Genomic DNA, 13,734 nt, shown 5'->3' on the forward strand with positions numbered 1-13,734 from the left:
CCACAATCACGACTCTTCCTTTTTTCCCATCTACCACTTTCAAGATCGATAATGGAATGCCATAAAAAAACGTTATCGTTTCAGATCTTCCAAATCGCCACGTAAAAATTACTATCCACCACTTTTTTTTAGAATCACTATTATATATATACTAGGTTATCACCCGGGAAATGCTTCCCGGGCCGGAGAAAGTTATACATATCACTTATTATTTATAAGCAATACATACTTAAATAAAAGTCTGCACCATATGATCAATATGATCTACCAATGGGCAAATCCTCTATAAAGGCACGATAACTTTGACCACATTTATAGACAGCTTAGTCAAATCAACAATAATTTCTTTTTTTATCCATGTGCACATACATCATACACCAAAAATGTAACAAAATTAATTAAAAAAATGCAGTTTTGAAAACCAATTAGTTTCACTCTTAAACTTAGAATAATACCTCCATCGCTATTTTGTAACTTCTTTTTTCTAAAAATGACTCATTTTAGCTCGACCCCATTTTACTCTTAGCCTTTTGAATAAAAAAATTGATATTTAGCCATAATAGCTGTTTCGATTTAACTTGTTTGTTACCCTTACCCCTTTTGACCAAACCAATCTGATACTTTTTTAAAATGGCGACCTTAAATAGTTAAACGTGTATGCAAGTTCAGTCCACCCAAATCTATTTAGACTAAACCCAAACTTGTGTTCGGCAAAACATGTATAAAGATGCAACTTTAACAACATTTAAAGAGACCCTAGCCATTTCAGCAACAATTTTCTTCATTTTATCACACACACATGAAACAGACAAACACAATATATGTGAAAAATTGATTTGTTAAAAAAAGTAGAATAAGACTACCACCATCGCCAGTTGCCACCACAAAAAAAAAGCAAATGGATCTATTTTTTTTTACCTTTTTCTAGGCCAACTCCATATTGCCCTTACCCATTTGGACCCAAAACAACATGGTTTTTTTTTTCCTCCAAAACAACTACGCTAATTAAGCTATGACCTGAACCTGTTTTGTTACCCTAAACCCTTACCAGTAACTCATTTCTTTCGTACCCGTTTAGACCCGAACGTATTTTATTACCCGAAACGCTGACCCTCAACTCATTTCTTTCATAAATTGATTTGACCCAAAACTGTTCTGTTCAAAAACGGGTTGGACGACTTCTGACCCGAACACATTTTGATCCGTCAACCAAACCAGCTGACCACCCCAGTTTCGCTGGATTACTCCGGCCCCTATGCAGATGAACGTGTATTAAGTCATGAAAACAATTTTCAATGAAATAAGAACAAAACCTATAATATCAATATAAAACTGGTATTAAAACAAACCATCAATTGTAGCTTCTCAGTGTATGTACACCTTTTGAATCAAATAACATTAAGATGGATATCATATGTGAAGGTGAAAGACTTTTAAAAGAAGTAAAGAAATGTGAAAGTGTATAGTGTATACCTATCGTAACCTTTGCTTCTTAACTGGCGAGCTCTACCATTTGACCCTATTGAGCATTAAGACAGTGTAGAAGTTCCATGTTAGCCTACAGAAGTCGTAACTCCGGCTGCTGCTGTTGACTCTGAAGGAGGCGTATCACATTGACCAGCAGGTATTGCAACTTGAATTGGTGTTGTTGACTTCGAAGGAGGCTACCATGTTGACCAACAGAAACAATAACTCTAGCTACTACTGTTGACTCTGAAGGAGGCCTATCATGTTGACCAACAGAAAAATTGATTCACCTAAACCGCTTTGTATCCACGTATCCACAATATAAAACAAATTGTTGGATTCACATTAAAATAAACTTGAAGCCTTTTTTTAAATGATAGTTTTGTGTTCCAAAATAAGTGAGTGTCAAGAAACCAAAAGATGTGTTAACGGTTAATCTGCTATGCTATTTCTATAGATCTTTTTTTAAATGATAGTTTTGTGCTCCAGCCAACAACCTAAGATTACATGACTACAACAAAAATCACAATTAAAATAGATCTTTTTTTAATACGATTGAATCAAAATTGGACAGGCTGACGTGCAAGCAATTTCCGTCTTCTCTTTTCTTGAAATTTTATAAATGTGATTAAAGGTGTTCTCTTTTCTTGACCTTTGTTAATATGATTAAAGAAACTAACTTTATATTTATTTATACTCACATTGAAGAAGTAAGAACAATACCTTCAATAACTCCCAGGAGATGAAAGTCCAGCTTACGCCTGATCACAATATCATACAGTATCAATTGTTCTCATCATCGCTAGCCTGACCATTTTGGAGGCCCTACGCGGAAAAAAAAAATACGAGGGTCGTTTTCCAAATGCCAATGCTATAAACCGTCCTTTATCGTAACTTGACTAACATGAAGATCGAAGACACATATCCTGGTTCAAAGAAGCCAGTTAGCAAGAAATCTGAAATCACATCCTTAAAAAAACGAACCACCTTATTACCATCCATTAATTGCCCGTTCGTGCGCCAGCACAACACCCTTTTTTTTTCTAATTATCCGAACCTCTCGGTTGGGTCAACATTGTCGCCCTCCTGCACTACCGACGGACGCAAAATAGAAAAGTTTAGAATAAAATTACCAATTGTGTCACCTCTAAATGTCCCCAAAGCCTACCCAATTCATTCTCTTGATCACCTAATGTTTTCATAATTCAATATGTACATATTGAATAGATAACATCAAAAAATCAAGCAATATGTACATATTCGCTATGTAGCATATAGGTACCTTATCGTATTTGTCGTTATTCACCATTAACAACTATGGTGCCCGCGATAGCGAATAGCGTAGCTAAGCGCTCATGTGTTGTTATATAGTTGGTAGCGACAAATAGCGGGAAATACCGAGATTTTTGTAACTTTTTTTATTTTATTGGTAAAATATACATGTAAAATATTTCTAAATTATTCTTCTAGCGTATCGCTAAACATGAAATAGTGTTCGCTATTTTATCGTTATCGTTATGTAGCATATAGGTAATTTATCGTCATCATCGGCTATTCGCTATTGACAACTATGCATAAAATGCTCGATCAACGGCTACTAATTCACCACATGCACCTGATAAGCGCATTGATTGTATAAGATGAAAAAGTGTTGCCGGGGGGAAACATTATTCACTTACCTTTGACCTTATAATACAAAAAGCACCTAACGTCTTTGCAACTTGACAAGCTTTAGCACAATCATCAATAAGTGCACCATATGTGTGAACGCTTGGCTCCACTCTAAAGTTGATCATTTCATGGAAGACCTAGAATGGTACAGCAAAGTATGTAACTAAGAATACTATATAATTATCATAAATTAAAAAAAAAATCCTTCAACCGGCCCCATGCCCCATCCGCAGCGCTCTTGCCGTCAACGTGACACTCCTATGACGGCCCAAACTTGGTCCACAACACATAGCCTGGAAATTAATAAAATACTACTTAGACACTTAATACAAAATTAAATCATCAAGTTGACAACTATAGACACTTAATAATTTTAATGACCAAACCATTTAATGGCCTTGACCCATCTATACCTTGTATATTCAAACCAGTGTTCATTTCCTGCAATAGAGAAAACAAAAATTAATCTTTTATTCTAAAATTCAGCATTGAAGAATCTTACCAAGCCAGTTGCAAACAAAAACTTCTCTAGCACATAAAAGCATCTTAACACCATCTTCAAAAAGTTCCAGAAGCCAGAATTCCAGGTTTTTCATTATGTCTTCCCACCAACATGTAAACACGAGACTTTCTTCTGATCAGAAACAATTTTCTCCCAATAACATAATCCCGAAAAACTCGAAAACTCCCGAAAAAAACCTAAAAAACACACCACCCCCCCCCCCCCTAAAAAAAAGTAACCTATTTTTTCCATTTGTGTTAAATATTAGTATTTGCTATTCTGGTTTATAATTTTAGGCTGTTTAAAAGAGTAATTGTTATGCAAAAAGTTTGTAGAATCCAAAGAACCTGAACATATGTGTTTGATGCTGATAAAATATGTGCATTCTTAGCTCCAGAAAAAGCTGCTTTTATATTTAAGTATGGAACATTATTAATGAAAAATTACAAAAAAAAATGATAGCTTAATTCAATTTTAAAGACAAATTTGATAGTCAAACAACACTGGGCAACTTAAAAATTGACATGGTGTTATTTGTGCTACAAAGATCAAGATCCTTTATATTGCTTGTACTACTTTTAAACAAAAAAAAATACTCGTGTTTTTAATTAAGTCTAATTATTATCAATATCAATAGCCTGGGTTAAAGGCATCAATTACACGACAATGAAAAGAGAGATGTTATTACCAGTGAGTGCCCATTCTCCCCAGAACCTTGTAAAGAGAAGCATCATTATACCACATGTCATTCCAACAAAAAGCACTATCTGATGTTGTACCTCAGTTTTATCTGTTTGAATAAGAAAGCTCCTTCAAAAGTTTCAAAAACACCCAAAATATCATTATTCAAGTTCTACATTACATAAATTTCATATAACAAAAAAAACGTTACTCTATACAGAAACCATTTAATGAATTAGAGAATTGAACATACGGGACTGTATGAACATACACGTCTCTTCTAGTTCTGGATTATTCCTTATGTAAAAGGGCGATGTAGTGGATCGTCGCAAAAAATAAATTAGAGTTTCTCAAATGAATCGAAGAAGATAGGAGGTTAGGGTTTACAAATGAATGTCTTCCTCAAATATATGTGAGATACTTGCTTATGAATCCCCTAAATATATCCAAATAGCTTATAAATCCCTATAAGATATCCAAATAGCTTATGAATCACTAAAACATCCATGGTTAAAGAACAACAACCAATACACTAAAGATAGACGATAGCAAACATCAATAATCAAAACACGAAGATATACATACAACTGTTAGCATAATATATCAAATGAACAAAAACCCTAAATCAGTAATCAAATCAACATGGACACAAATTGAAGAGATTCAACAGCAGAAAGTGTTACGAAACCCCTAATTTTAGCAAAATTAATATCTGAAATCATGAATTTGTCCGAATTTTTTTGAAGAAACTAAAGTTTCTTGACGAAACCCTAACAGATCGAAAACCGAAAATGATGAAATGAAACCGTAACAGGTCATAACAAAAGTTCGATAAATCAAACTTACTTGAACCCGATCATATTCCGTAATCAAATGCTCCAATGTTTCAATCATACACAATTACAGGGAGATCCAGAGAGCGAGGAACGAATATTGAAGACACAGCTTTAGAGGAGATTAAGGGTTTGAAAGAAGAAGAACCAAAAAATCTAGATCACCTAACCTTTGAATGGAGCATATTATTCTAAGAAAGAAGCGTGAATGAGAAGCTGTGAATTTTAGGGTTTGCGATAGATCTGTATCAAGTTTCCGATGAAAATTAGGGTTCGGGAGAAGAGCCGCAACTTTACCTTGAAGAAAATGAAGATGTGCAAGAACACACAAATATGATGAAGGGAATATTGGAAGATAAAGAATCGCCTTGAGAGATAAGAGGAATTGTGAGGAAGAATAATTTAGGGTTTCTTCAGGGAAAAGAGAGAGAGATAAGATCGTAATGATGAACTAAACAGAAAGGGTCCTCAAATAGATACATATATATGGTCCGAAAGCATTGGGTCGGGTTTCTCAAAACGGGATCCGCGTGGAAGGAAATAACCCAGCTCATTTTCCCGCCAAAACGCATTCTGAGAAGCCCTAAGAACGTGTCACATCAGCCCAAATCTTCATGTTTATTATATACTAGGCTATCACCCGGGAACTTCCCGGGTTAGGAAAATTTAATTTACAATTAACAAAAGTATATAAATAACACTTTGAACCTTTTAAGTATTCTCTTTTCCTTCTCCACCACAAATTTTTAGTTTGGTTTCATAAGCATCCCGACTTTGGAAGACGTCTGATTTGTCACATTTCTATTTTAGAAAAAATAAAACGAAAATAATAATGACAATTCAACCTGATTAAAAAAGCAACTCAAATCATTTGTTACCTCTAATTTTATAAACAATACCGATACTGACCTAAAGGTGCCCCATTTCAGGTTTTTAAGTTAAATTGGTGCTTTCCACCCGTGATTCGGGACGACCATACCAGTTTTTAATAAAAAAGTGCTAAACCAATTGTGCAACGTGACGATACAACGTTTTTTCTTAACATGTTTTCAATCTTTACCCCGAATTTTGTCGGTTTTTGGTATTATTTTCAAGTTTCATGTTAGATTTCAGCCTATAGAATTTACTAAAGCAGTAACAGGACCTATTAGGTTTCCATGGAATTTATTTTTTCAAGTTTCAAACCACTAATTGGGTTTTAGTATAAAATCATGAACTTGAAACAGTTATACAAAACATATATGATAGTTTCTGCATATCAAATTTGATACCAAAGAATGAATAGAAACCAAACATCATAAATTATTTAGGCTCAAAATTGGTTTTTCGTTGTGGCTGCAATACTTGCCATGCCTATCTTTGATTGGCAAGAGTTTCTTCTCCAATCGTCCATTTAGTAATTTCCACTGTCTTGACTATCTCTCCTGGTCGTCTCCATAGCAATAATTGTTGACTTTTATAGCTCTTTACATCAAGCTGTTGACTTTTACATTTGTTATAACAAATGCTAATCCACTTTGAGCTTTTATTAGAGAACACATTAGCAAGCCGTTGCCTTTCTTGATTCTCACAAATTGGTCATCAAGCACTTCTTGGCATATTCCTGCAAACCATATAATTAGAAACTTGGAATCTTTTATTAGAAAACACATTAGCAAGCGTGGGCTCCAGAAGCGCGAATTTTATAAAAAAAGATTAGAAAATCGAAAAATTTTGGAATCTTTTGACTCGCCGGAGTGATTCAACCCTCCACGAAAATGTAACCATTTGACCCAGTTTGAGGCAAAGTGTGACTAAATCAACATGTTTACACCAAGGTCACCCGTTTCTTAAACCCACAAAATTCACGATGAGCAAATAGGTCTTACTTCATTGAAGGATTGAACATCACTTCCCCATAATCAAGCATCACAGCCAACATCCCGGATTCTCCAACCTAGAAATTACAAATGCAGAAAAAAAAACATATAAAAAATAATAATAACAATAATAATTGAAACAATAAGAGTTGGTAAAACGTCAAAAGAACATACAAAAAAAGTAATAAAGAAAACTGCTAGGTAACGTGTTATTAACAAATCCGCACATACAAATATCTAATGAAGGTGGCAAGTAACGCAGGTTGGATTATAGGTTTAATTGAAGTGGGTCGAATTGAGTTAGGTTGGCCCGCTAACATTTCTTTTAACTATATATATAAAAGTATTTATGAATAATTAAAGTGTTAACTATGACTACCAAAGCAAAATTACTATAATTGTTCGACTCTTAAAAAAATAATTCAGAAGTAGCATGCTTTAACAATAGACTATGAGCGACTTCCAACCTAATTGACTTGTCTATTGTTTATAAAATACAACCCAATTACCCATACGCGATAATGACTCGTTCTGGATCACAATTGCCAACTATAGTATGAATTTTTAATAATAGTTCAAGTGACGAAAAGAAAGAACGCACCTAAACAGCAGCTGGAATTCATATGAGCATGGGGCAAACCACTTTTTCGAAGCTCCACTGTATATATAAGTACACATATATGGTAAAGTAAGCAGGGCCGGCTCAAACTTTTTGGGGACCCAAAGCGAACACTAAAATCGAGACCATTAAATTGGTAAACCATATAATAGGTGAAGTAAAACTTACCAAGAGATATCGTATTTATGGGTACTTCTAGCTTAACCATTTTTAAGTGTAATCGGAATTGTTGTAAGCATTTTCCTCGTTTCTTGAAAATTGTTTAATCTGCAACATGTTTGGAATCATCAACTGGTGTGTAGCGATCTGATGCACTTTGATCCCAAAAGCTGATACGTGATGAACAATGCGCGAACCGCACGCATCACGTATGCGAGGCGTTCTTTATAAAAAAACATATTGATACCTAATATCTTAACTTGTCAATCTTTAAACACTAAATATAAGACATTTTCGTTGTTTATTTTCAGATTTGTTCAAGCGATAACTTGTTCAAATACTGGTCAATTGTATAAAGCGCCACATCCGACCACGTCATATAATAATCTTTTATTGTTTCCGCTAATTATTGCCGATAAAGTAGTAAATAGAGCATTAAATATTTAATTTACATCATAAAGTTATATATAAGGTTAAATGTTTAATTTATCTGATAAATAGTTATTATTATTGTCATACCTTAGCACCAAAGTTAATCATGAAGGCCATCAAAGAACCAAGTGGCAATCGAACCCACATCCAACATTCACATATGCAAGAAATGCTTTCCATCCACATCCAACCAAAGTTAATCTTCCTCTTTTAACTCTTGCCTCTTTTCAGATTTGTACAAAGTAGCCGGTTTACCTGAACCTGAATCTCCCCTGTTTCACTAGTAACCAGATCAAAATTGCGAAACGCTTAATTGGACAATGGTAGCTAGAGACAGACTGGATGGGTAACAGTTTCAACTCGTTCGTTTGTAATACGGGCTGTAAAACAGGCTAGGTCACATCACGCGGACCCAGACATACTTTTTTGTTCGTTTATTAATCTTGTTTACAAATAATCAATGAGTTAATTGTGATTAGAAAGACATCTATGTACTTTACCCTAAACAAAAACTTTGGTAAACTACAGGGACCATCTATGTACTTTTACCTTTAAATTTTTTTTTTCTCAAAATCGTTAGGTTGTATTAAAACAATTAAAACAATAAAAAGATTCATGAGTATACTACATATGCACAACTACATACTCCAAAAATAGTAAAAAAAAAAAAACATAATAAAAGAGGTTAAATGGTTGGTTTGGTTTATAGGCTCGTCAAGTTACAAAGCTCCAACGACCGTTAAACCACCAAAATCAAACTATATAACAGTCAAGCTCCTACTTCTAAGCACTTGGTGGCAAAGAAGGTAATTATATTTATAAAGAATGGATGATAGTTCTATAACTAAAGATGAAACTTGGCTTACGTATTTATTCATGATCATCACATCACTTCCAATCTTTGCATTCCTGTCTACATTGCTGTTTCTGCAACAAAAAATGAAGACATTAAAGACCACAAAATGTTTAAGGTGCTTTAGGCTATCAAACTTGACATCTTTTTACCTGATTTTTGGGTTACTTCCGACCCCGATTGTCACCTTTCTATTAGTCAGCAAAGACGCAATCTCAGATTATTTCTGATAATAATGATGATATTAAATGATAAGATAAAAGCTAACAAATTTCTCACCATTAAATTAAGTATTTTGTGCAACCACAATTGGATATCAAGAAGTAAAAATGGCAAATTAATGACAAAATTCACACCTACACCCTAAACCTTGACCAACTTGATTTTTATGTTTCCTTTATCTTATTCAAAATTTCAATATAGAGCCACCTAAACCCTAACATCAATTACAACCATTTATTGAGCAATACCAACAGCTAAATAACACATGAATCAAGCCACTGCTACATTTTTTGGCTCTGTAGTCTATATGGTATCAAGTTTGACCTAAATCATATAGTGTTGAACTACTACTAATCAAAGTTCTTCAAAGGCTACCAGCTATGATCCGTTTCAACATAATATAATCTGAATAAACCTTTAATCTAGAAATAAAGCAAAGGTATGCATGTTGTAGCAATAGATTCATATAAATAATATTAAGGAGCATATGGGTAGATTGGGTAACATGCCAAAGCGGTTCCGTTCATAAGGGTCAATTTTGACATGTGGAACTTTTTTTCTCTGTTTTCTGAAAGTCAAGTTGGGTTGACCCACATACACATGAATGAAAAGAATTAAGAGTTTGTATTCATTAAAACAGACTTTGGGCAAACTTTCAACCCATTTGACATGTTGCCCTTTTAGCTAACTTTTACTTGACAGATAAAACATAACCGCTATCAACCAAATCACAAATAAGTGTCTAATTCTATTATTGAATTCATGACAAAAACCTAAAAAACATATACCTAGTCAAACCAGCCTTGTTCAGAAGTTACTGAATGCATCAGCATACCTTGTAAGTACTTAAAACTTCCTCTTTGCATGCCCGTGCGGCCGTGCTTAGGTAGGTAATACGCATATGCATAAGTCCATTTTATCACTCGCTTGCATTCAACTATCTGCAGAGTAGGAAAAAAATAAATATGAGTTGAAAAGGTAAAATAATAACTAAAAAATTTCTTGAATTATTAGTCTATACATGTAGAAGATGATATCATCAACAAATACTAACGAAGCACAACTTCAACCCATTAACTTAGAAATGGGTTAATTTGAGTTGTGTTAAACATATGAAATCAAAATTAAGAAAAAAGAACAGGCCAAATAGATAGATAAAAGTGCTTCTGTAATTAAAATATCTACGATGTTATTGTAATAATAATATTGTTTTTGTTATTAAATTATCGAGTTAATTATTAATATAAAAGAAGATGGAAAATGTAAGCTTGCCAACCGAAAGGATTTGGCCCGTCTCAACCAATGGTAAAAAATCCAAAAGATCAATCCACACCCATCTTGCCACCTCTATAATACTTAGAAATTGGTAGTTGGATATAGCTAAAAGTGAAAGTACAAATAAAGAAAAGAAGAATGCACAGATTTTAACAAATAAGGTCATGCAAAAGAGAAAAGGACTATATACATAAAGTGCACTGACGGTTTAAAAAAGTAAGCATACCAGTAACCAAGCTTCTATTATGAATTTCAATTGTGTAATAGGTTGGCACTGCTTCTCGCTATCTTTTGCAAGCTAAAAGAAAAATCATGAAACAACTAAGGACACATGTAAAACATGAAACAGTTTTAAAATATGACAAACAGGTGGTTTTTTCCCAAAATAAAATGATGCATGCATCATACTGGATTACATAATATTGACTGCCCATTAAAATACAACACACTTTAACCAAATCCTGTAAAAAGCATTCACGTGATACGACAAATTGCATTCATTCGAGCTCTAGCTACAACTATCAAGACCATAGTTGTCACCACCAATACCATTAGCACCACCGCCACCTCCACCAAAATAATATTTGTTTAAATTGGCCCATTTTGATACCAACCAACTTGGCTCAGGAACCATTTTGACTTACCCGCCCCACCCAAACTACCTATTTTACCTGGCTAATATAACACTCATACAAAACATGGAGAGATAAAGAACCATGTTTAAAAACAAAAACAAATATGAAACGACCAGTTGTTGAATAAATGAATAGGAATAGAAGAAAATAGTAACATGGTTTGATTTAAAAACAGAAACTGAAGTCCAAAAAATAATTTATCTCAAACTGAAGTGATTTGCTTACCTTTGTTTGGGATATTAGCAGTAGTAGGTATGGCTGCATCTCGAGTGAGGCAAGTGGCATCAAAGACCTAGCTTACAACGAATTCTGTTGGCCTTGGTTGAATCCAAGCTGAATCTCATGGACAACCATTTTCTGAAAAACAAACCAATAGTTAAAGGAATAAGAAAAAATTTCCATGTGGTTATATATCACAAACTATTTACATGGTCAAGGTCTTGGTTTTAAAAAACGGTTGAGGCGTGCGAGGCGAAACGCCCAAAAAACGATTATGAGGCACCTCAGGGGGTTTATATTGAATGTGCGCCTCAAAAGGGCTGAGGCACTAAAAAACGACTGCGGCTCAGGAATTTTTTATATTTGTTTTTGTGCAACTTCGCTACATGCTAACCAGTCTTAGCTCAGATCTGCATCATTGGCCACCTTCCTCTCCATGAAGATATAAATCTCCCAGGTAGAGACTGTTATAACTGCAAAAAAGTAAATTAGTACCAATAAAATTTCTTAACCAGTTAAAAGGCAATAGCCAATAAGTGACTTAAGCGATGATGAGTGAGACATGTTCTACCCTGAGTATCCCATGAGAAGATTCGACATTTCCATATTCCTTCAGTTATAAAACACGAAAAAAAATTGCAAATTCTCAATTACCTATACTTAAGTCCAGATCTAGCAATTTATTCCAAATAGCCTAAGATTTATGTTACATAAATTTTCTTTAAAAAAAAGTAGACATTTATACTTGTTTTGATTTTAGTTTCTACCCTTTGACTTTGAAAGTCAAATTTGTATTTGCCATATCTTAAATTATTGTCTATTTGATTACATTTTCTCCACCAATTATAGAACTTCTTAATGAACTCACATATATCTCCTCAGATATTAAACGCCCACACATCAATATTAAAATTGAAAGTAACTTCTTTGATACATAAGGTCAACTATATGAATCCTAAAGGGGGTAATAAATATAACAGATAAGTTGATCAAATGCCCTAATCTTTAGGGTTTTTAGCAACCCCACATATTAGATGACACTAAATATGTCTAGCTTCATCAACAATTCCAATTAATTAACAAAAAAGATAGAAACTTTATATACCTAAACATGATCTAGGACCCTATCTATATTGCAGAAGCAGATCACCAGTAATGTTAATTCATGATTTTAAACAAACAAAGGTTTTCAAGAAAATATCAAGAATAAAGATCAAATCCCCAAATAAAGGTGTAATCTTTTTATGCAGAAACAATAAATAAAAGCAAGAATAAACCATAGGGTCACCTTAAATCTTGAAAACAACCCCATCTTGAAACGACCATTGATTTCATCCTTTTCTTCCACCTACATCATCGAGAAAAATAATAGGTAAAACAAATAATAACAAATATGCAAATCAAGATCCTCATGTCAATAAGTGAAACCCTAAAACCAAAGTAAAAGAAATAAATACAACCCTAAAAGGAGATTGAGACGCCGATTGAAAGAAATAACACTAACAAAGAAACCGTATAGCATACCTGTTTAGATCGAACCAAGAACAGAGTGAATCTTTATCGATTTCAACAATCAACGAAATCCTAAAAAAAGAAAAACAAACTAATGAACCGTAAACAACAATTGAACTCCTATTGAAAGAAAAGTCAAATCAGAAAAACAAATGAATAACGTACCTATTTAGATGGAATCGATAACAACACGGATGATAATCCATCAAAAAGTATGAGATATACAAAACAAAGAAATTAATAGTCAGAAAACCTAAGGAAACCAAGGATGATAGTTGATTAATTTATGAAATCCAACCTTTATGATGAAGATGACGATCAGATTGACTCACAGATGAAGGAGCGGCAGAGAGAAATGGAAGAGTAGCAGGGAAGAAACCCTAATTATGGGCGGCATTTATATCTCGGGTTTTAACATCATCAAATGGAGCAACACGCGGTATCCATATAAAAATAAAAATATCCACAATTTTCCCGCCAAAACACCAAAGTGGTTGCACCATGTGATGACATGTGTCTCAAACCTTATTCATATATTATATATATAGATAATAATAGATTGTTTTCGAGGGACGATGAATAGTAATTTCATTTTTAAAATAATATATAGTTTTTATTATTTTGTTATTTTATTATTTAATATATTATAATATAATAGTTTATTATTATATTTACTTTTAATAACATATTTTTCTTTTTTTAAACATATATTTCCTTTACCTTTTTTTGAATAATTGTTTTTTTTTGAACATATGTTAATTTATCGATTAATTTGATACTTCTTTAATAAGTTAC

At 33.5% G+C, this 13,734-nt stretch overlaps 2 long non-coding RNA genes across 34 annotated transcripts; both read right to left on the minus strand.

The window, feature by feature from the left end:
- Positions 1–803: 803 nt before the first annotated feature.
- LOC110904063 lies at positions 804–5,617 on the minus strand. 16 transcript variants are annotated; one of them, XR_004879522.1, is made up of 8 exons: positions 5,168–5,616; positions 4,709–4,786; positions 4,329–4,430; positions 3,552–3,739; positions 3,147–3,431; positions 2,463–2,553; positions 2,191–2,393; positions 1,317–1,724 (listed from the first exon to the last, which is right to left on the minus strand). It is a non-coding gene; the product is annotated as an uncharacterized LOC110904063 (long non-coding RNA). The 16 variants fall into 16 exon arrangements; XR_002572334.2 differs by lacking the exon at positions 4,709–4,786 and having other exon boundaries at positions 3,552–3,579; positions 3,641–3,739; positions 4,329–4,450; positions 5,168–5,615; XR_004879516.1 differs by lacking the exon at positions 4,709–4,786 and adding an exon at positions 804–1,253 and having other exon boundaries at positions 1,474–1,724; positions 3,552–4,450.
- A 700-nt stretch (positions 5,618–6,317) lies between these two features.
- LOC110904065 lies at positions 6,318–13,394 on the minus strand. Of its 18 annotated transcripts, none has more exons than XR_004879530.1 (14): positions 13,238–13,394; positions 12,952–13,011; positions 12,716–12,775; positions 11,637–11,891; positions 11,434–11,565; positions 10,800–10,871; positions 10,134–10,239; positions 9,229–9,302; positions 9,090–9,150; positions 8,311–8,503; positions 7,801–7,899; positions 7,615–7,671; positions 7,023–7,090; positions 6,318–6,757 (listed from the first exon to the last, which is right to left on the minus strand). It is a non-coding gene; the product is annotated as an uncharacterized LOC110904065 (long non-coding RNA). The 18 variants fall into 18 exon arrangements; XR_004879526.1 differs by having other exon boundaries at positions 9,229–9,267; positions 11,637–11,900; XR_004879531.1 differs by having other exon boundaries at positions 8,311–8,495; positions 9,229–9,267; positions 10,087–10,239; positions 11,637–11,900.
- Positions 13,395–13,734: the final 340 nt, after the last annotated feature.

Source organism: Helianthus annuus, chromosome 14 (assembly GCF_002127325.2).
Source record: "Helianthus annuus cultivar XRQ/B chromosome 14, HanXRQr2.0-SUNRISE, whole genome shotgun sequence".
NCBI classification, from domain to species: Eukaryota; Viridiplantae; Streptophyta; class Magnoliopsida; order Asterales; family Asteraceae; genus Helianthus; species Helianthus annuus.